Source organism: Rhea pennata, chromosome Z, assembly GCF_028389875.1.
Source record: "Rhea pennata isolate bPtePen1 chromosome Z, bPtePen1.pri, whole genome shotgun sequence".
Classification (NCBI taxonomy): domain Eukaryota; kingdom Metazoa; phylum Chordata; class Aves; order Rheiformes; family Rheidae; genus Rhea; species Rhea pennata.
The window spans coordinates 18,122,714-18,144,229 of NC_084702.1; positions in this window are offsets into that span (position 1 = coordinate 18,122,714).

Here is a 21,516-nt window from a genome sequence, read left to right on the forward strand (position 1 = left end):
GTGTGAGTCTACTTATCTACAAGCAATGTGTCTGTATGGATACAACTGGCTGAGTATGTGATAGGCTGATTCCTGCGGAAGTACTTCCATTTCACATTTGTGTCAAGGAGTTCAGAATTTGACTCTCTCAGAGATCGCTTCTATATTCATACATATTTTTCATGATAAAATTGCTGAGCTCTACACATCATCCATAAGGCAGAAAGAAATGGAGATTATAGTCTCTAATGGCATCTACTAAACATTTCAAGTTTTCTCTAGTGAAATTCTCTACCTTAAAACGAATTCTTTAACGAAAATAATATCCATCTTACTATATGGGACATCATTCGTCCTGTATTCTAAAGTATTGTTGGTTTGTAGATCTGATTACTCTTGCATTGATTGAATTAAATCATTTTTTTCTTCTAAAAGGTTCTCATTTAACCAGTTAAAGAAAAACCTACAAAAAATATTTTTTAAAGTCAGTATCTTTATCAGACTAACAGAAAAATGTCTTTTGAGGTTTCAAACACCTTTTTTTTTTTCAGATGAGGGTAACACCCACTTGATAAAAGAGTCTCTGATGTTTTTCAGAAGTTTTTTTTTTCTTTTTTCATACTATTTCAGTTCCTCGGATATCATTATGGGCTTGGACTGAGTTCTAAAAGAAAAATCTAGATTAAAATTGGCTTCTGACTGTGACATTGAAGACTTCTGTGAGATGCATAAGACCTGGAAACTGCTGTCTAAAGTAATTAAGAGCTGATCTGTAGATGGAAATACGTGTGGTTGCCAAAAGGCTGTGGGAGATAGTTTTCGTGTGAAGGAGTCAGATTCAAGGATGAGCCTGAGGTTCAAGGCCTGGGATATTATGTCTTAATGAACCTCTGAAGATATCTTCTCCTTTTCTTTTTCTTTTTCTTTTTCTTTTTCTTTTTCTTTTTCTTTTTCTTTTTCTTTTTCTTTTTCTTTTTCTTTTTCTTTTTCTTTTTCTTTTTCTTTTTCTTTTTCTTTTTCTTTCTCTTTTTCTTTCTCTTTCTCTTTCTCTTTCTCTTTCTCTTTCTCTTTTTCTTTTTCTTTTTCTTTCTCTTTCTCTTTCTCTTTTTCTTTTTCTTTTTCTTTTTCTCTCTCTTTTTCTTTTTCTTTTTCTTTTTCTTTTTCTCTCTCTTTTTCTTTTTCTCTCTCTTTTTCTCTCTCTTTTTCTCTCTCTTTTTCTCTCTCTTTTTCTTTCTCTTTTTTTTCTCTCTCTCTCTTTCTTTCTTTCTTTCTTTTCTTTTTTTTTTTTTTTTAAGAATGTGGTATCACAGTATCACCTTCACACATACAATTGGTATGAGGGGTAAAAGAAGTGAAAGTAGAAGACAGTACAAGTGCAAAAATAAGTGAAAAATTTATGAAAATTAAAACATTGAAATAAACCATATTTTTTTGTGTTCCAGAAGGATAAGATGGTACTTTCTGACATTTTCTAAAGCTAGACTGAAGATGCCTCTGCCTTACCATGCTAAGGTATGTTATCTCTTAGCCTTGTGTGAAAGCTTTTTTCTGAGAAATGTGAGAAAACTGAGAAAGTCCAGTTTTCTCAGACTAAGCAAAAGTGCACATGGCAGAATCTGGGGTGAGTTGATACTGCAGTCCCTTTTGCCTCTCCAGTCTCCCCAGGCAGCCCTACAGCTGGGCTGTAGCACTGGGAGAAGAAGAAGAAGGGAGGAGAAAGGATGCTCCAAACCAGTGGCAAGTCACGCAGCTGCACCAGATTCTGCCTCTCTGGGAAACCAAACATGCAGGGAACATGCATGCCTCTGCACTGTTTTGCAAAGTGACCCTTTCTGGTAACGAACCTCTTCAGTAAGACAACACTCTCAAATAGGACAAGACATTGAGTGCTAAGCTAGTATTTCAAGGTGTGAAGTATGATCAATAAAATCCCTAGCAATAAAGTATAATATTGAGCCAAAGTGACTTGGTATAGGAAGCTGGGAACACAGAAATGATAAATGTGAAAAGCACTTCATCTCATTACCTTTCTGAATATAGCTGCTTGTGATTCCATCTTATCCCATGAGCTATTCAGCTGTTCTTCATTCTTTTCAGCAGTTTATGGGACATTTAGCAAGGGAAATTTGAGAACATTTGTGCTAGCTAGGTGGTTTTTCCATGTTATCAAATCCTTTTGTATTCATTATTATAGACAGTATAAGAAATAGTATTTCTTATTGTACAAGCTGTATTATTTCTATATGCTTGATATTTCTGATCAAGCAAACAAAGCCATTTGTGGAAATCTCATTAAAAAACCATGTCTCAGAAGATTTTGACTGCATTCGGGACAAAGATACAAATAACTCTCCAGGCCTGAACTTTCTAATATTCTGTGGAAGTCATAGAATCAGAATCATACAATGATATAGTTTGGAAGGGACCTCTGCTGGTCATCTGCAACAGTATACCACTCTCAGAAGGACCAACTTTGAGCAGGTTGCTCAGGTTGTTCGTTCAGTAAAGTCTGGGATGTCTGTAAGGATGGAAATTTCACAGCCTCTATAGACAGTCTCTTTCAATATCCGATTAACATGTTCCAATGTATGAGCAATGTTTGTAAAAAAATAAAAAAAAAAATCTATTTTTAATTTCCCATATTCCAACCTGAATGCTTTGCTCTTTTCCTCTCTTTGTGCATTTCTGCACAGAATCTGGCTCTATCTTCTTTAAATCCTTCCATTAGGTAATTTTAGACAGCAATAAACTCTTACCTAAGCCTTATCATCTTAAAGCTGAACAAATCCCAGAAGCTTGAGGTAAGGCTGACTTGCAGTTCTCTAGATCTTCCTTCTCATCCTTCTTGAAGACAGACATTTTTCTGCTTAAGATGTCTATTTCCTACTTCAAGGTACTGAGGCAACATTTCAGTTGGGAATTGCAGACACAGCTTTTGAGACTCTGCAGAAACTATATGACCTATCTGCTCTCCCAGTCTAGATTTGGTACCTTCATTAAAGGTCTGGTGAACATGATTTAAAATCCTCATTTTCTCTTCCTAAAAGCCGTGAAAAATATCCTGCAAAACTAAGTCAGATGTTGAACCATTCTTTATAGACTAAATATTAGTCAGATAGAATTCTTGCAGTTTGTGCAAAGTCATAAATTAAGTATTTCATAGTTTTTTCTTTAAGTACATTTACATTTTGTACTCTATCAGAGTGCTGTAAAGTCTATGTTCTTCAAAGAAAAATATTTTATATTGGGGCATCTTTTTTTTCAAGGCTCTCTACTATCTTGTGGAAAAAGGATGGATGAATGAATACAACAGCAGGCGTACACTATTTAGAAGACACTAGCCCCAGATGGCCCCCCCACCAATAAAATGTTATCAGCATCCATTTAGCATGTGAAGATTAGGCCTGTTTATAAACTGAAGTACATAGACACTTGTTTCAATTACTGCACTGGGAACATCTGTAGATACAGTGATGTCAGTGTTAAATAGAAAGCAAGTTAATTTTTCCATGATATTCATACTTCACATAAACCTTCTGCATTTCTGCTAATATTCAACAATATTTTTTAAAGTATAATCAGTATTTTTCTTGATAGTGACATTTATAGGCATCTGTTCCCTATTTCCTTAATATTCTATGTAAACAGCACATTAAATATTTATGGAATATACAAAATTGAGAGCACACTGCCAAAGGCAACTAGATAAGAGACCAATACATCTACTTTCTAACATAAGCCATGATGAAATTGTTAAAGTTTAAAAAAAAAGAAAGAAAAAAGTCTTGTTCTCAAAGTGTGAAATTGAAAGAGCAGGTGTATATTTTTCCATCTGCCAAACTAGAAAACATTTGTAGGATTTTATTTTTAGAACAGCTTGCATACACAATTCATTTCACAGAGCAATATTCAAATTTATGTCTGCAACCTTAATGGCTATTTCACTAATAAAACTATACAGATTAATGGCATCTACTAATATCTAATTTAAGGGAAATGATATCAGGAGGTAGAGGTCATGACATTAATAGCCCACTCTCCATTCAACTGCATTTAGCAGTTATCTGAGCTATACACAACTGTTCTGTAACTTGCAACCCTGGAGCTTTACAAATCTCTCTGCCATGTGGGGAGAAAACATCCATTTACAAAGACACAGGTGTTATTATGGAGTTGCCAGGGGTAGGTGCACAAGCAGCAGGGTAAAGACTGTGTTTCGTATCAGTAGCATTCCCTCAACGAGTGGGTCACATGAATCTGGCAGGACTTTGGGGATGTTAAGGGTCAGACCTCCTGTGCATGAGTACAGAGTATTGGCCAAGCACCATGACCTTAACTGGGCAGACCAGTCCCCAAAGCATGGGACTATATATATGTATGACATGTATCGATCTACCTATGTACCTACCTACATATCTACCTACGTACCTACCTTTTTAGGTGTGCTGGATGATATGGCTGATTTTTTACAGATGCTGACCGAAGGTGCAAAGCACAAAAAAAGTGTATTATGAAGTGTAGAATAAAGGTGCATTATGAAGTTTAATAAATGCATTTCTATCTAACCTTAGAAAATGTATAGACAGAATGTCCCAAGTAATAATTAAGTCATAAAGTTGAACTGAAGCTATTAAATATCACCATGCACTTGTGTCCTCTGGGAGTTGTGTAATACAAGACAGAACGTCTAGTATTTCAAAGTGTGAACACTTCATGATAAACATTCCCCACAGAGCTGCCTTACTGCTATTACAAAGAGTCTTTATTATAGGAAGTCCTTTTGTACAAGCTGAAGATGAATTTGGCACTTTAGCATGTTAAACAGCAATTTCATCAGAACTGTATGGTTCACAAAAGATTAATCTTCCCCCTTGGAATATTCATGAGTCAATAAGAATGTTCCCCAAGTCCAAGCAATATTACTATTTTCAACTAAACTAGGTGCTCTACATTCTGATGATGCACAACTTTTCAGAAATTATTTTTTGTTGCTTATTTTTTGAAGGAAAGGGAGGAGTGGGGTCTCCATGTTTCATTCATATTACACTGTATCAGATATGCTATTGTATTATTATTCAAAGAGTACAACTCTATTGAAACAAACTCAGGTATAACCTTTGCCTCTACTGGAAATAAGATCAGAATAAAAACTAGGTGGCAGTTTCCATAGGAGATCACTGCTAATATTAATCATATGTGCACTGTTTAATTATAACAGTGTATTGAAAAATGGGGATTATAAACTCTGTATCTCTGGTGCAGAGCTAGGCTGAGTAGTTTTGTAAATTACTTGTTCATTGATTCCCTACTTTTGTTCTCTAAAAGTCCAGTTTCCTAAAAATTGGCTTTATGCCTGCATGACTGAAAGTAATGTATCATATTAACATTAGCATGTTAATACAAGGAAAACTAATTAGAAATACAGCAAATACATGCTAATCCGGATAGTGGCTTCTCATTAACAGGGCAAGATACTTCTGTTGTTTGTTGTCCTGCCTTCCTTTCAACTGACAATTTTTAATAAGCGTACTACTCTCAAAATTCCCTTCAGAAATTTATTCTAGTGCTAGGTAGAAGCACTGTGATTTATTGCACCTCTCCCCAACCAGAGGAGGAACGAAAGCAGGAGCAATGCATCAAAGGTTCTCTGTCTCCTCATTCTCAGGGTAAGTCATGATTGCTTCACAAATGCGATAAAAATTTCTATCTAAACTCTATTGTTACAGCAACATTTCTGCAGTTACTTTGCAGTGCTCTAGGTCTGCAAAATGAAAGATTTGTGAGGTCAGAAAAGACCATTTTATTAAGGGGAAAGGATTTTCATTACAGAGACACTTAGTGTCCATTGGGTTCTGTTATGCCTTTCCCACTGACATTACATGAAGAAGCATGAAGGGCCAAAGCTGTGTTAAAGTGTTCTGGAAATTTAATTGTAATAGAGGCCTTCTATCAGAAGTTTTAAGTGTTTGACCACCAGCAAGGCATCTCAGTTATGCGGCCTGCTGAGAAGCATAGCAAAAATGCAGGATGCAGTCCAAGAGAAAGGAGGCTTGCCCTTATTGCCGGCCTTATTATCACCGACATCCAAGAACACTACAGCATACATGGGGAGAATCTGGTAGGTGAGTTTTCAGGCTAGCTCTCATCTGAATTTCAAAATACTCTGCAATAGCAACATTAAGTTCCTGGGAAAGGCTTCCAGATAAATGAGTGCTAATTGGAGTGCCCTTCTAGTAGATATTCTACTCAGTTATCTGTGGGGTTGCCAAGGGACAATGTGAAAGGCAGCTGTTGCCTAACACCATCTGCAAAAATGCCCGTCTATCCTATCCATATGCTGCTCTTATAGAAGAGTTATAGATTTACAGAGAATAAAACAGTGAAAACCTGCAATGGAAGTCTCTTCTTTCTAAATCCTGCCTGAAGTGGTTACCCCCTGCTCATGTAAGTGGAGGGGACAATCTGGGTATAAGTGTCTTGATTTGCTATTACTGAACTACTAAAAGGCAAAGGCAAGCTGAGCAGGAGGTGGAGCTGTTCTGAAGGCTTTCATCTGGTTTCCAGGGAAACCCATTTTTCAGTTATTTGCACGTTCAGCACATCTGGTTCATTTGGACTCTGGCTTTTTGAGAGTGATGAATGTGTCATGGAAAAAAATGAATGGAAAAATAATTTAAAGAATTAATGGGTTGGAAGGAACATAGAAATCTTTTAAAAAATGCAGCTATGTTTTTCCCTATTCTTCACCTCCTCTTTTCACTCCTTTTTAAATACAAACTTTTGTATAAAACTTTTTCTGTCTTTTACAGTGCTTAGGAGAGTCAAGGAAGTCAAATTTCCTTAATGAAATTAAGCATAATAAGTTTAGCAAATGTGTACATCTATATATTAATATTACAAACATAAATAATGATGGTTGACTGAACTGGCTACTGCAAAAGAAAATGCAGACTGAAGAGAAAGGAAATGTTAACAATATAACAATATAGTTTTTATATATATTGGCAGAAAGTATCCTATTACTCTTGAAACAGAATCCATTTTATTTTCAAGAGAACAGTTCCTCTAAAAGATTGCTGTGGTTCTAGATATAAATAAAAGAATAAAACAGAATCATTATCTAGTCAGTTGGTCTAATATAAGGACTATACAGATAAGGAAGGCTTGTATTACACAAAATTTTGAAGCTTTTTTTCTATAAATGCTAACCGACTTCACTTGACTACAGCAGTGACCAAATCCCATTGAAGTCAATGAAGATTTTCCATTCTACTACAACAGCTTTTGCTCAGCTCCTTAATGACCTTGTTTCGCAGCGCAGTATGGAGTGCTTTATGCAGTTCTATTGCGGTGTGTGCTGAGCGCTGCATAAGACAGGAGATACAAAAGAGACGGAGTTTGAAACCGTTATTTTCTGCTAGGGAAACTGATAAATTAGCATCTGACAAAGAAGGGCTTCTAAAGCCTGCTATTATTTGATAAAAAAAAAAAAAAAAAACTTTCATAAGAGGCCTAAGGCTACGTAGATACCATAAAGGGTTTCAGTAATTCACCTATTTAGAACGTTTTCAAGGATGCTGAGCTCTCAAGCCCATTTTTGGTCCTTATTTGTGAAAATATTGACATGCATGTGGTGAAAAACTCCTTCTAGACTCTATTATCATGGCATGGTGTTGACAATACAGATCTGAAGTGTACAAATAGGGTGTCATTATATCTAGAAATACTCTACATACTCAGAAATGCTGAGTCCTTATCATTAAGATTCCAGTTATTATCTGTTATTTTTGAGAATTCAGAACTTTGCTAGACATGGTGCAGAGTATAGGAAAGTTCATAAAACATCCAAGATCTCTAGCAGATTTGTTAGCCTCAGAGAGGGAAGCCAGTGACTGATATATACCAAGCCTGCACCAATCTATGGTGATATGGCCATGTTTTGCAAGTATTGTTACCTTTTTTCCAGTGGCATCAATTGTCTTTTAAACAACCACCACGCCAAAATGGGAGATCTGAAAAAATACCGTGTGTACTCATGCCATGTTCATAGTATTTTCATTATTAACAAAGATATTAAGTACTACTTAGTGTCACAGCAATATACATTAGTGATGCTGGCTGAAGATATATGATGAAATGGAAATAAAGTCTGTGACATTTTTTACTTTATGTACTTCTAAATCTATCTTACCCCAAATTCTAAAATGTTTGCAAATGCATAAAAAATCATATAAGAATAGAATTTTTTCGGGAAATGAAACTATGTCTTAAAATGTCAAAATCTAAATGTTCACTTACTACTCCTTCTAAAATTATCTCAGTATTTGGCTGTTTAAAAGGATTGTTATTCTTTATACTTCACCTTTTTTCTACTGAACAGTATAACTATCAATCAACGTATATTGTTCTGTTAATAATACTATACTAATTACTCCAAACTCTTCTATTAATACTTCATTGACCTCACCTAAACATTAGTCAAAAACTTTTGACTCGCTTAAATAAATGTTACTCTGGATTCTTACAATAGTCTGATTTTATTTACATTTTGTGTAGCTCGGAGGTTTTTTTTTATTTATTTATCTTTTGATTCAGCAGAACCTATGCTCCTTAAATAAAAATGTGATGCTAGGATTATATTCTGAATCTCTGAACAGGATAAGGATAATGCCTTTCAAATAATGCTTAAGCTGACAGCAAAAAGATACTAAATATGTAAGAGAAGAAAGCCAGCTATGGAACTAGTGGAACTACCTGATGAAAAACTTGTAGGATGGGTACTTGACATTGATAATTAAAGAAACTCAATGAACTGTTTGCACTAGTCTTTGCAGAGATTCTCAAATTCTCCTCATTCTTTGTCACATATATTTTGCCTGCATCAATAAGTATAAAGGACTTACAGTTATGTAGATAGATGAGACCAGATAGATGCCAATATCAGGGGCAGATGACATTTATTTGAGGGTCCAGAAGGAACTGTAATATGAAATTGGTGAACCTGTGGCCAAGATGTGTCATTACAAACAGCCATGGTGTTAGAGCACTGCCGGATTGTCAAAGCCACTCACATCAGCAAAATGAGTTCTAGAGGGAACCCTGGGACCTATAGACAATTGAGTATGACTTAATCCCTTGAAAAGTCTATAACAAAGCATAAGATAACTGAGTGTGTGGGTGAATTTTGTTGAGAAGGAGCCAGTATAGCTTCTCCAAAGGAAAAGCTGCTGCATTGACTCGTTGGAGCACTAGGAAGTTGTTAACCAGCACATGTAAAACAGCATATAGTTGTTGTAACATATGTGGATTTTAAAAGTTTGGACAACAGGCCAAGCCAAATGTCATTAAAGAATCTAAATTGCTTCAGGATTTGAGAAAAGGTCCCTTTTATAGATTGAAAGCAGCTGAAGGATAAGATGCAAAAGGGGAAGTGGAGATGTGGATGCTATAGAAAATCCTGGTATGCTTTCATTGTAAATACCTTGTGAACTTTGCTCATCATGGTTCACCACAACCTCCATGGTGGCATTAGGAAAGGTACAGAGAATTAAAATGAAAGAGCGAATTGAGTTTAGTGAGATGAGACTAAAAAGGTTACAACTCTTTAGTTGTTGGGGAGAATGCAGAGGCTGGACATGAAAGTAAAATATAAGGCAAATACAGACTTGTCATTTTCTGAACATTACAGATAACGGGGAGTCACTCAAAGAAGTGGAGATCCTTTTAAATCAGATGATTTTTTTTTTATATAACAAGCTATGAACTTCAGGAATTTGTTGCCACGGAAGGCTGCTGAGGCAAATATAGCTCAGCAGATTCACAAAGGGATGAGATAAATTCACAGTAAATCTGTAAATGGATACTAAAGAGAACAGGCAGGGGCTCATCTTCCAACATCTTCCACCATCTCATAATTGTGAAATTGTAAATGCTGGGGAAGTATCAGAGGAACGGATGGAAGATAGGTGCAAGGGTAATGTGCTCTCCTTAAATCCTCCTATTATCACTATCGGGAAAAAGTACTAGGCAGACCATAGATCTTGCTGAGTGGAACACTTCTGATGTTCTTGCATAGACTAAGATTTAATAATTGGGATATAAAGAAAGTCAAATAATAGATTATTTTTGGTCTAAAATATAAATCACACCAAAACCAAGAGAAAAATATAAGGAGAAATGGACAAGAGGAAAGGAAGGAATCAGCACATTTTCTAACACATAATTTAATTACCCTTGGAAAATAAAAAGAATTCTCAATTTGATATATTTTGGCCTACAGTATTATTTTATTTACCATGGACATCTCTAAATCCTTCTTCAACATATTTTTCTTCCAATTTACATCAATAACACAGTAAAAATTAAAATAAAATCAAAATTAAAGAACTTTAACAACTATTAATATTCTTTTAGAATCATAGAATCAGTAAGGTTGGAAGGGACCTCTGGAGATCGTCTAGTCCAACCCCTCTGCTCAAGCATGGTCACCTAGAGCATGTTAGACAGAGTTGCATCCAGGCGAGCCTTGAAGATCTCCGGAGAAGGAGACTCCACAACTTCTCTGAGCAACTTGGTCCCCTGCTCTGTCACTCTCACAGTGAAGAAATTCCCCCTCACGTTCAGGGAGAACTTCCTGTGGTTCTGTTTTTGCCCATATCCTCTTGTCCTGTCACATGAGACAGCTGAAAAGAGTTTATCCCTGTCCCCTTGACATCCTCCCTTCAGACTGGTCACAGTCTCCCTAATGCATCCCAAGATACCATTGGCTCTGCTGGCCACAAGGGAACATTGCTGGCTCATGGTCAACTTGTCATCCACCAGCACTCCCAGATTCTTCTCTGCAGAGATGCTCTCCAGAAGGTCAGTCCCCAGCTTGTACTGGTGCCTAGGGTTATTTTTCCCTAGGTGCAGGACCCTGCACTTGCCCTTGTTGAACCTCAGGAGGTTCTTCTCCGCCTACCTCTCCAGCCTGTCCAGGTCTCTCTGAATGGCAGCACAGCCCTCTGGTCTATCAGCCACTCCTCTCAGCTTAGTATCATCAGCAGACTTGCTGACGAGGTACTCAGTCCCCTCATCCAGGTCATTGATGAAGAAGTTGAACAGGAGGGGACCCAGTACTGAGCCCTGGGGGACGCCACTAGCCACAGGCCTCCAACTGGACTCCACGCCACTGATGACAACCCTCTGAGCTCTGCCTTTCATCCAGTTCACAATCCACCTCACTGCTCACTGGTCTAACCCACACTTCCTGAGCTTCTCTAGGAGGATGTTCTGGGAGACAGTGTCAAAAGCCTGGCAGAAGTCAAGGTACACAACATCCCTGCTCTGCCCTCATCTACCCAGCCAGTCATTCCATCATAGAAGGCTATCAGATTGGTTAAGCATGATTTCCCCTTGGTGAATCCATGCTGGGTACTCCTTACCACCTTCTTTTCCTCCATATGCTTGGAGATGTCATCTAGAAGGAGCTGTTCCATCACCTTTCCAGGGATGGAGGTGAGGCTGACCGGCCTGTAGTTTCCTGGGTCCTCCTTCTTGCCCTTCTTGAAGACTGGAGTGACACTGTTTCTTTTATCCAGTCCTCAGGCACCTCTCCCACTCTCCACAACCTTTCAAAGATGATGGAGAGCGGCCTTGCAACAACATCTGCCAGCTCCCTCCATACCCATGAGTGCACCCCATCTGGGCCCACGGATTTGTGGATGTCTAGCCTGCCCAGAAGGTCTCTAACCCCATCCTCCTCAGCCAAAGGAAAGTCTTCCTTTCTCCAGACTATCTCCCTTGCCTTCAGGCTGCAGGATTCCTGAGGGCTGCCCTTAGCAGTGAAGACTGAAGCAAAGGAGGCATTCAGTAATTCTGCCTTCTCTGTACCCCTTGTCGTGAGGGCACCCACCCCACTCAGTAGCAGGTCCACATTTTCCCAAGTCCTCCTCTTGCTGCTGATGTATTTGAAGAATCCCTTCCTACTGTCCTTGACATCCCTTGCCAGACTCAATTCCAGGTGGGCCTTAGCCTTCCTCGCAGCATCTCTACATACTCTGACTGCATTCCTGTAATTCTCCCAAGTAGCCTGTCCCCTCTTCCACATTCTGTGTACTTTCTTCTTCTGTCTGAATTTGGCCAGGAGCTCCTTGCTCACCCATGCAGGTCTCCTGCCCCTTTTGCTGCACTTCTTACTCATAGGGATGCACCGCTCTTGAGCTTCGAAGAAGTGATGTTTGAATATTAGCCAGCTCTCCTGGATCGCCCCTTCCTTCTAGGGTCTTAACCCACGAGATTCTTCCAATCAGGCTCTGAAGAGCCCAAAGTCTGCTCTCCTGAAGTCCACGGTTGCAGTCTTGCTTGCTGCCTTCTTTCATGCAGCATCCTAAACTCCACCGTCTCGTGATCACTGCAGCCCAGGCTGCCCCCAAATGCTTAACCAGTGCCTCTCTGTTGGTAAGGATAAGGTCCAGTAGGACACCCTTCCTGGTAGGCTCCTCCACCATTTGTGACTAGAAGTTATCATCAATGCACTGCAGGAGCCTCCTGGACTGTTTGTGCCTAGCTGTGTTGTCCCTCTAGCAGATGTCACGGTACTTGAAGTCCCCCATGAGAACCAGGGCCTGTGATCGTGAGGCTACTTCCAGCTGTCTGTAAAAGGCCTCATCCACTTTCTCTTCCTGGTCTGGTGGCCTGTAGTAGACACCCACAACAGTGTCCCCCGTGTTAGCCTTAAGCTAACAGTGTTTTCAAAATTTACCAGAACTCAGATTTCTTAAAGTTCTTAAAACCTGATTTTCCAGTAAATTTAATTTAAAATGTCTGTTTTACTTGTATAATTCTTTAATTATTTTCTGTAAAACTTTAGAACACCTTTAATATGAGGAAGAAGTTTTTTTGAGACATTCTTCTGGAGTAGCAAAGTTAGATATTTTTTCTGGCTAACTTAGTGTACTTTCATGGAAGTTCTCTAGAAGCAAAAGCTGTCTTAAAAAAGGAAAGTAAACTGGTTTGAGTAAAAATAGAATTAGTCTAGTAATTCATATTATGAAAGCTATAAAGAATGAATATAAAATAACAGAATGTAACAGATTTCTAGAGAGCTATAACTTTACTCATCTATTGGAATCATTACATTTATATAGCACTATACATGTGATATTGAATAAAACATTAGGCTCAAATGAGACATTGACAGAATGCAGTTTGATATTGAAATAACTTAAAAAGAATGTGCAAAATTTCAGAATTTTTAAAAGGATGAGGATAAATTAGCAATGCAAACAGAAAACATAGATCTTGTAATTCAGCTTATGCTTGTATAGTTTAGGGGGTTTTAAAACTCTTTTTATAAAGAAACAACTCTGAATTTCATTTTCCAAATAATAACAAATTTGAACATATTCTCTAACACTCTAGCATAGGCAAAGTATTCTGAATGTGAAAGGCAGCTTTTTAGGAATATACTAAAGGTAAAGAGGCCCACAATTCCATAGATATATTAATGATACCTAAGCATGGTTGTGTTTAATAGCAAAAAGCTAAACAGTATTCTTACACAACCCACTGAAATATAGACATATGAAGAAAAGTTCTTTAATGAATGATGGTTAATTAACTTTAATTTGGATGAGGGGGTAAATTTCAATACAAACGAATCTAATATTTATACCAGATCACTTTATGGCTTCGAGACACTGCCTTTGGTAAAATACAGAGAAGAATATCTAAGAAAAAGGTCACTAATTCAAGCTGAATGGCTTTTAGCTGGGGAATAAAGAGGGTTAAATATCACAGGCTTTTTTGAGGATTTTGGATTTCAACAACACAACCTAGAGATGTAGAAATCAGAAAGGTTAGGAATTTAGATATAGTCCACATAATTTACATCTTAAAGCTGAAGGTCACAGCACATGGATTTGGGTTGGTGCCATATGTGCCATGTAATGATATTTATTTTGTAAATTTTGTAATTTTTTTTTTCAAAAAGCTCACAAAATAACTATTCCCCCTTTAAAGGGGGAATAAAGCCTCTAAACCTCTAAAGTTACAACATAGTCTATGCAACATGTAGAAAAAATCAGTTATGCATAACAATTTTAATTTGAAAAAGGGAACTGAACAAAAAATTACAGAATCACAGAATGATTGAGTTTGGAAGGGACCCCTGGAGATCATCTAGTCCAACCTCCCTGCTCAGCAGGGTTACCCAGAGCATGTTAGACAGGATTGCATCCAGGCAGACCTTGAAGATCTCCAGAGAAGGAGACTCTGCAACCTCTCTGGGCAACCTGTGCCAGTGCTCTGTCACTCTCACAGGGAAGAAATTCCCCCTCACGCTCAGGCAGAACTTCCTGTGCTTCAATTTTTGCCCGTTGCCTTGTGTCCTGTCACATGAGACAGCTCAAAAGAGTTTATCCCTGTCCCCTTGACACCCTCCCTTCAGGTACTTGTACACATTGATAAGATCCCCCCTCAGGCTTCTCTTCCCCAGGCTGAAGAGGCCCAGCTCTCGCAGCCGTTCCTCGTAGGGCAGGTGCTCCAGCCCTCTGATCATCTTTGTAGCCCTACACTGGACTCTCTCCAGTAGCTCCATGTCTCTCTTGTGCTGGGTGGCCCACAACTGGACACAGTACACGAGATGAGGCCTCCCCAGGGCTGAGGAGAGGGGCAGGATCACCTCCCTCGACCTGCTGGCAACACTCTTCCCCATGCATCCCAGGAGACCATTGGCCTTCTTGGCCACAAGGGCACACTGCTGGCTCATAGTCAGCTTGCTGTCTACCAGTACTTTCAGATCCTTCTCTGCAGAGCTGCTCTCCAGAAGGTCAGCCCCCACCTTGCACTGGTGCCTAGGGTTGTTTTTTCCTAGGTGCAGGACCCTGCACTTGCCCTTGTTGAACCTCAGTAGGTTTCTCTCTGCCCAGCTCTCCAGCCTGTCCAGGTCTCTCTGAAAAGCAAGTTACTCACACTGTACTTCTAGACAATGCTTTTCTGGGATTAAATAAGAGACTTTTGTCCCATTCAGCTTGCCTGATATCTCCTTGTTTCCCCCCTTCCACTTTATTTTTAGAGTAACAAATCCTCTAAGCCTGAAGCACTAAGTCATCACATCTCATACAATTCTGATGATAAACTGAATATCAAAAGCACTTATTTACATATAAAAATATGTGTAAATAAGCTCTACAGTAAAAGAAAGCAAAATCCTCTACTTTCAGGGCTGTGGAACTTTTCTTCTTTTCATACTTTGCAAGTTTTCACTTTCAAATGAAAGGCTTTGGGGACAAGGAGAGCAGAAATATTTTGAAGGAGTATTTTTTGCACACTTTGCAATATATGCAAATATATTTTTTAAATGTTTTCTATAATGTGGTGAACTTCACTCTGCTCTTTGTGTCGGGGCTAGAACTTCTCTCCCTTAAGCCAGAGCACTCCAACCCAAACTGTTGGCTTGGGATGTTGTTATAATATCAAGGTTAAATAAATTATAAGTGTTGTAGGTACTCATCTGTGGTGCATATATATTAGTTTGCACTCCTCTCTTTCCTTGTCAAGAGTTGAGTGCAGAAGCCAAATTTCTAACGCTCCTGAATCCTGAAGTTTATGCCTTCGTTTTCCCCTGTTGAGGATCACTGCTGTCTAGCTGGGTTATTTATACCAAGCATAAAGGAGAGAATTTTGGTCATTGTACTTTACCAATTTGTGTCTATCATACAAAATTTTATGGTTAAAAGCCTTTTTTAATCCATATTACTTTCTTCATTAGCTACTTTGCATGTACATCTAATCTCATTCAGAACTGGCTTGAGCTCTGTTGTAGAGCCTCTGTTTAGAGAAGTGAAGGTAAAAACCTTTCAGGAGGTTTCCACTCAACTTATATATACATTGAGAAATCATATATTGGCTATTTCACAGAGAAAGAAGCGAAGTCTGGCACAGGTCAGGGTTCAGGACTCTTCCCCCTGTAGGCTGATTAAGATTCACAAATGACTGAAGGGAAGGGGAAAAGAAGGAAATAACTCAATTTTTCCTGGAGAAACCTCCCTTAAGGCCACAGCTTTTGTTTTCTCTCTACCTAAACCTTCTTCTAGAAGTAAATAGTCTAATTAAATCCCCTATCACTGTACCAGCCTTTCTGCTCAAATATGTGACCAAAAAAAAAACAAAAAAACAAACAAAAAACAACAACAACAACAGAAAAAAAACAACTTGAATTGCATTCATGTTCCTACGTAGACAGGCTTGTGTATTCCTATGCAGACTGTTTTGAAGAAAAATTTGGACAAATTTTAAAGAGATCTTATGGCTGTATTCAGAATATTTCTCTGATTTACAGTGTGTTTATTTCTGCTCTTAGATACCCATTGATCTCAGAAATGCTACAGAGCAGTGGCAGAAGGCGGCCTTCTCTCACATAGCCACTGAATGGCTGCTCTACCCTCTCTGAGCTGTAGAGATGGGAATTCATACCAGTAGATCACATCAACTGCAATAAGTAAATAAATACAGCCAGAATAAAAAAAGTGAGCAAGGGTTATTCTACATGCACAAAGCCAACTGACAGCCGCAAACATTAGCAGATTTCTATAAATTTGAGTCCCTGGAACATTCCTCTTTGGTTTTAAGTTTTCAAGTTAGAGATAGAATTATCTTTAATTGTGTGTGATTTACAATTGGCAGCAGTTATTGTTGATTTATTTTCTGTCATTTCAAGCATACTTCTATTGTGAATCACCTCTTTATTAGCAAGACTTGCTGTTAAAAGCTAATCTAAAATCTCCACCGATTTCCCATATATACGTATGCCTAGAATCAATTATGTTGTCAGCAGCATGGAATTGGCAAGCAGTGTAGATGGGCAAAAGATCCACCCACAGACAAGTGCACAGAGAAAAATATATAGAGGTGTAAGAGTACGATATTTTTTAACTAGTAGACGTCTGAAAAGAGAAAAACCCAATAAACTCCCCCTAGCATTTTCACTACCATGTATCACAGTACTTGTAATATGTTGTCAGGAAGTTATTGATATCAAAGATCATGACTAGATACTAACAGTCAACTATTGTATTAGATTTTGATGATAGAAATTATTTTGATTATTTTAAAAGTACATATATTTCTTTTATATATGGTAAATTATTCTATTTCCCTTTCTAATTCAACTGGAAATTTTGGATGATAACACAAGCCTTGATATGTCTGATACAGAAAAATAAGTTCATATACATATTTTCTTGATAAAAAAAGTTACCTTGTAATATAGAATGTCTCCTCAAATTTTATGCTGGTAGCTACCATAAAAGATAGAATATAAACACCTAAACTGGCTATTTTTGTATAGGAAAAACATTTTCTTTTGGACTTAAAGGCTCACTAAAACTAAAAGTGATAACAAGCAAGAAGTCACTCTTCAAGTAATATTGTTCTTCCCTTCGTCAAAGACTGAATATTTATTGATGTACTTTAAGGACACAGCCTATCATTCTGTTAATATTACTGGAAGTAAGACAAGTGTGGAGATGAGATGGAGGAAAGGTAAATGAGGGAGGAATAAGATAATTTAAAAAAATCTAAAAAAGCTTAAGACTTCCAGCTAAACAAAATCCCCATAAACATTACGATTCTTGACAGCTGCAAGAACAAAATCTACAATGGTAGTAGCCAATACTATACAACACTGAACCATGTAATTTACATCTTAGTGAAATTAAACATAGTATAATGGCTTAGCTTCCAGGCAACAATACTATTAAATTTGCTGTAGCAGATTATGACATCATCTGAAACCCCAGGACACACTTTCAAGCCAGCTATTATGTTTGTAATATGTACTGCTGTTCTGGTTAGTTTTTCATTTAATTCATTGCAAGGATTATATTTTTCAATGGCTGCACATGCCATCCGGCAGCATGGCTCTAGAAGATCTCTGAGCCAAAGTAATGTCACTTAGGCAATAGAAATGATGTTATTGTAGGTGCAAAGCACACAGAGGTCTGTAAATGACTTGGTATCATTCAAACAACACTTATTACATTGCTAATATGTCCTCCCTTGACTTTTCTTAGCCAACATATCTTTTGTCATATATTAAGAATGCCAACATATGCTTCTTCAGTTGCTTTGCTTTTTACACAGAACCACATGAGACTGACAAGTGGAACTGGAATTAGTAGGTAGGAAATAAGATATTAAAATCTGAAGTAAGAATACAGTGATGATTAATAGCAAGGTAAATAAAAAGACTGTGCAGAGTCTAGGGAGGACTCTAGTAAAATGATGTCTCCCCCAGATGCCAGTACTGGGTCCAGTCTTGTTAAATTTATTCATTAGTGACCTGGATGAAGGGTCAGCCAGTTTGCTGATGATTCCAAGCTGGGAGGAGTGGCTGACACACCAGAGGGCTGTGCTGCCATTCAGAGAGACCTGGACAGGCTGGAGAGCTGGCAGAGAGGAACCTCCTGAGGTTTAACAAGGGCAAGTGCAGGGTCCTGCACCTAGGGAGAAATAACCCTAGGCACTGGTGCAGGCTGGGAGCTGACCTGCTGGAGAGCAGCTCTGCAGAGAAGGACCTGGGAGTGCTGGTGGATGAAAAATTGAGAGATGACAATGTTCCCTTGTGGCCAAGAAGGCCAATGGTCTCCTGGGATTCATGGGGAAGAGCATTGCCAGCAGGTCGAGGGAGGTGATGCTGCCCCTCTCCTCAGCCCTGGTGAGGTCTCATCTCGTGTACTGTGTCCAGTTGTGGGCTCCCCAGGACAAGAGAGACATGGAGCTACTGGAGAGAGTCCAGTGTAGGGCTACGAGGATGATCAGAGGGCTGGAGCACCTGCCCTATGAGGAACGGCTGCGAGAGCTGGGCCTCTTCAGCCCGGGGAAGAGAAGCCTGAGGGGGGATCTGATCAATGTGTACGAGTACCTGAAGGGAGGGTGTCAAGGGGACGGGGACAAACTTCAGTAGTGCCAAGTGACAGGACACAAGGCAATGGGCAAAAACTGAACGACAGGAAATTCCACCTGAATATAAGGGAAAATTTTATTTTGAGAGTGACGGAGCACTGGCACAGGTTGCCCAGAGAGGTTGTGGAGTCTCCTTCTCTGGAGATCTTCAAGGTCCGCCTGGATGCAGTCCTGTCTAATGTGCTCTAAGTGACCCTACTTGAGCAGGGGTGGGGTGGGACTAGATGATCTCCAGGGGTCCCTTCCAACCTCAACCATTCTGTGATTCTGTGTAATTCTGTGAAGTTAAACTAAAAGCAAGGGATTTTTTTGTGACACCAGCACCGCCTACTACCAAGTAGGATTTTCTGTGGCCAGAAACCATGAGAAATTGACTCTGCTGCTCACAGGTCTGAGCTCTGACTCGGATTATTTGCCGCAACATAGAGAGTTTCAAGACAAGTGGGTTAGACTGAAAGTTAGACTGAAATAAATGTGATATTCCTGAAATGACAAAGATAGTGGTTCAGCCTATGTCTGTATAAAGATTTATGTACAAGCTGAAGTGTACTTGTTCAAGCAGTCAGTGAACCTAGTTAAAGAGTAATGTTATGTTTGTAGAAATCTGAGACACTTCCTCATCTCTAGTGTGCTAAGGCTAATTTTCAGAAATGCCCCAAATTAGCAAAGTGTCTAATTCCCAGTGAACTCCATCTTATGGTTTTATGCCATAAACTGCAAAAACAGCATGCCAAAGCAAATGTATACACAGTACTGGAGTGTTTCCAAGTTGTAAAATTGTTTAACTTCATGTACAACTATACATGTATCATATGCATGTGCAACCATACACATACAATTTGTAACTTTTATGTGAATTAAACAAAGCTGATGTGAACTACAATTTCGCTTTTTATATTAAAAAGGGTAACTTAGACATTGCATAATAATATTGAATTCTTTTTTTTTTAATGTATTTATAAAAACTGTTCACAGTGATGTGAGTCCTTGGGAACTGCTAGAATAACTGGCAGCCATTAAACCTTAAGTAGTAAGACGTTAAAGTAGCAGTGTTATGCATATTTCACACAAAGCAGAATAGCATAAAGAGACTATGCTGAGACCTCTGACTCATAATTTATATAAATAATAAAATAAATAGTTTAACACATTTCTCGTAATGCAACAATGCTCGTAATGTAACAATGCTCGTAAGAGCATTTCCTGTATTGCCTGAGTTCTTGCTTTATATTTTTGTGAGGAATACGAAAATGAATAAGACAAATATGACTATCTTCATATTATTACATTATGGTAAGGTTCCGGCAATGTGAGCAGTTGTCCCCCAGGTACTAAAAACAAGAATTAAAACAATAATCTCTCTCCCTGTATCCCTATTTTTATATGATGAAAAGAAATACTGCAGCTTTGAAGAACAGCAGGTTGCAAATAATATGGTGTGACTCAGCAGAAATAAAATAGCAATTTCAGGCAAGGTTTTCTTCTGATAAAGTAGAGACTATATTTTCTTTATTTAGTAATTTTTACCTTCTGATTTTGACAGCACTTGCACATGTCAGCAGCCAAAATGCCTTTCTGAGGACACTGACTTTTGGGAGATGGGGAGGCTATCAGAATAACTCTAAGATTAGAAAAAGCCAGGCAAAAGTTGTTTGTTGGCAGCTAGATTAAAGAGAATTATGTTTGTTAAATACTAAATTAGACCTTTTAGCAAGTCTATTCTTCAGATTCACAATTAGCTAATTAACTATTGAGATATATAGTGTATGTCTTTTGTCATAATCATCACTAAATTATTGATAATATCAAAATATGTCCTACTCCCATCTGTAGGACAGAGGAATGTCATTTGTATAGCACGGAATCCAAAGGAGGATGTATAGATATATTGTCGTTCAAAAGAGGAGGAAATGTTCTCTTTTCTTTGAGTGAATGCAAAAGGTGTTTGCCAGTGACCCCTGAAAGATCCCAATCCTGAGGCTAAACTGGTATCAACCTAGAAACTAAATATGTATCACAATTTTCAGACTATATAGATTTTGGTCTTGCATTCAAATTAATTAAGTCTATGATGCCTGATTTTTCTCCTGAATATGACTCTGAGTCATGGCTTGTTTTAGGTCACTGTCAGAACTGACCTTTTGGTTTCCCATGCTTTTTCTATACATCAGCTCTTGTTTGGATCTCGGTGCAGTGGCTAGGGGAACACCAGACCTTCTGGATGTGGCTGTAAAGAGGAGCTACCAGCTTCTGATATGGGTTCTGGCTGATTGAACTGTTCCTTCATTGATTAATGTTGATTTTAATGTCAAGAATCTACAAACCTAGTCTTTATTACTGTTGAATAAGTTTAACAAAAGTTACTCCCTTGTTCTTCCAGGCCAGTGGTCAATCTGAGTGCTTTAATTTGGTTCATTAATCAGTTAAATGCAGATACATTTTTCCCTCTCAGTGTCCACCCCAAAAGAGTATTTCATGAAAATGCACCCCCTCTTTGGTCACTAAATCAAAGAAAGCAGGTCACTGTCTATAGTTTGCCTTTTGCACATAGTACTGTAACAATAAAGGATCGTTCAAATTCAGCTAGTTCTG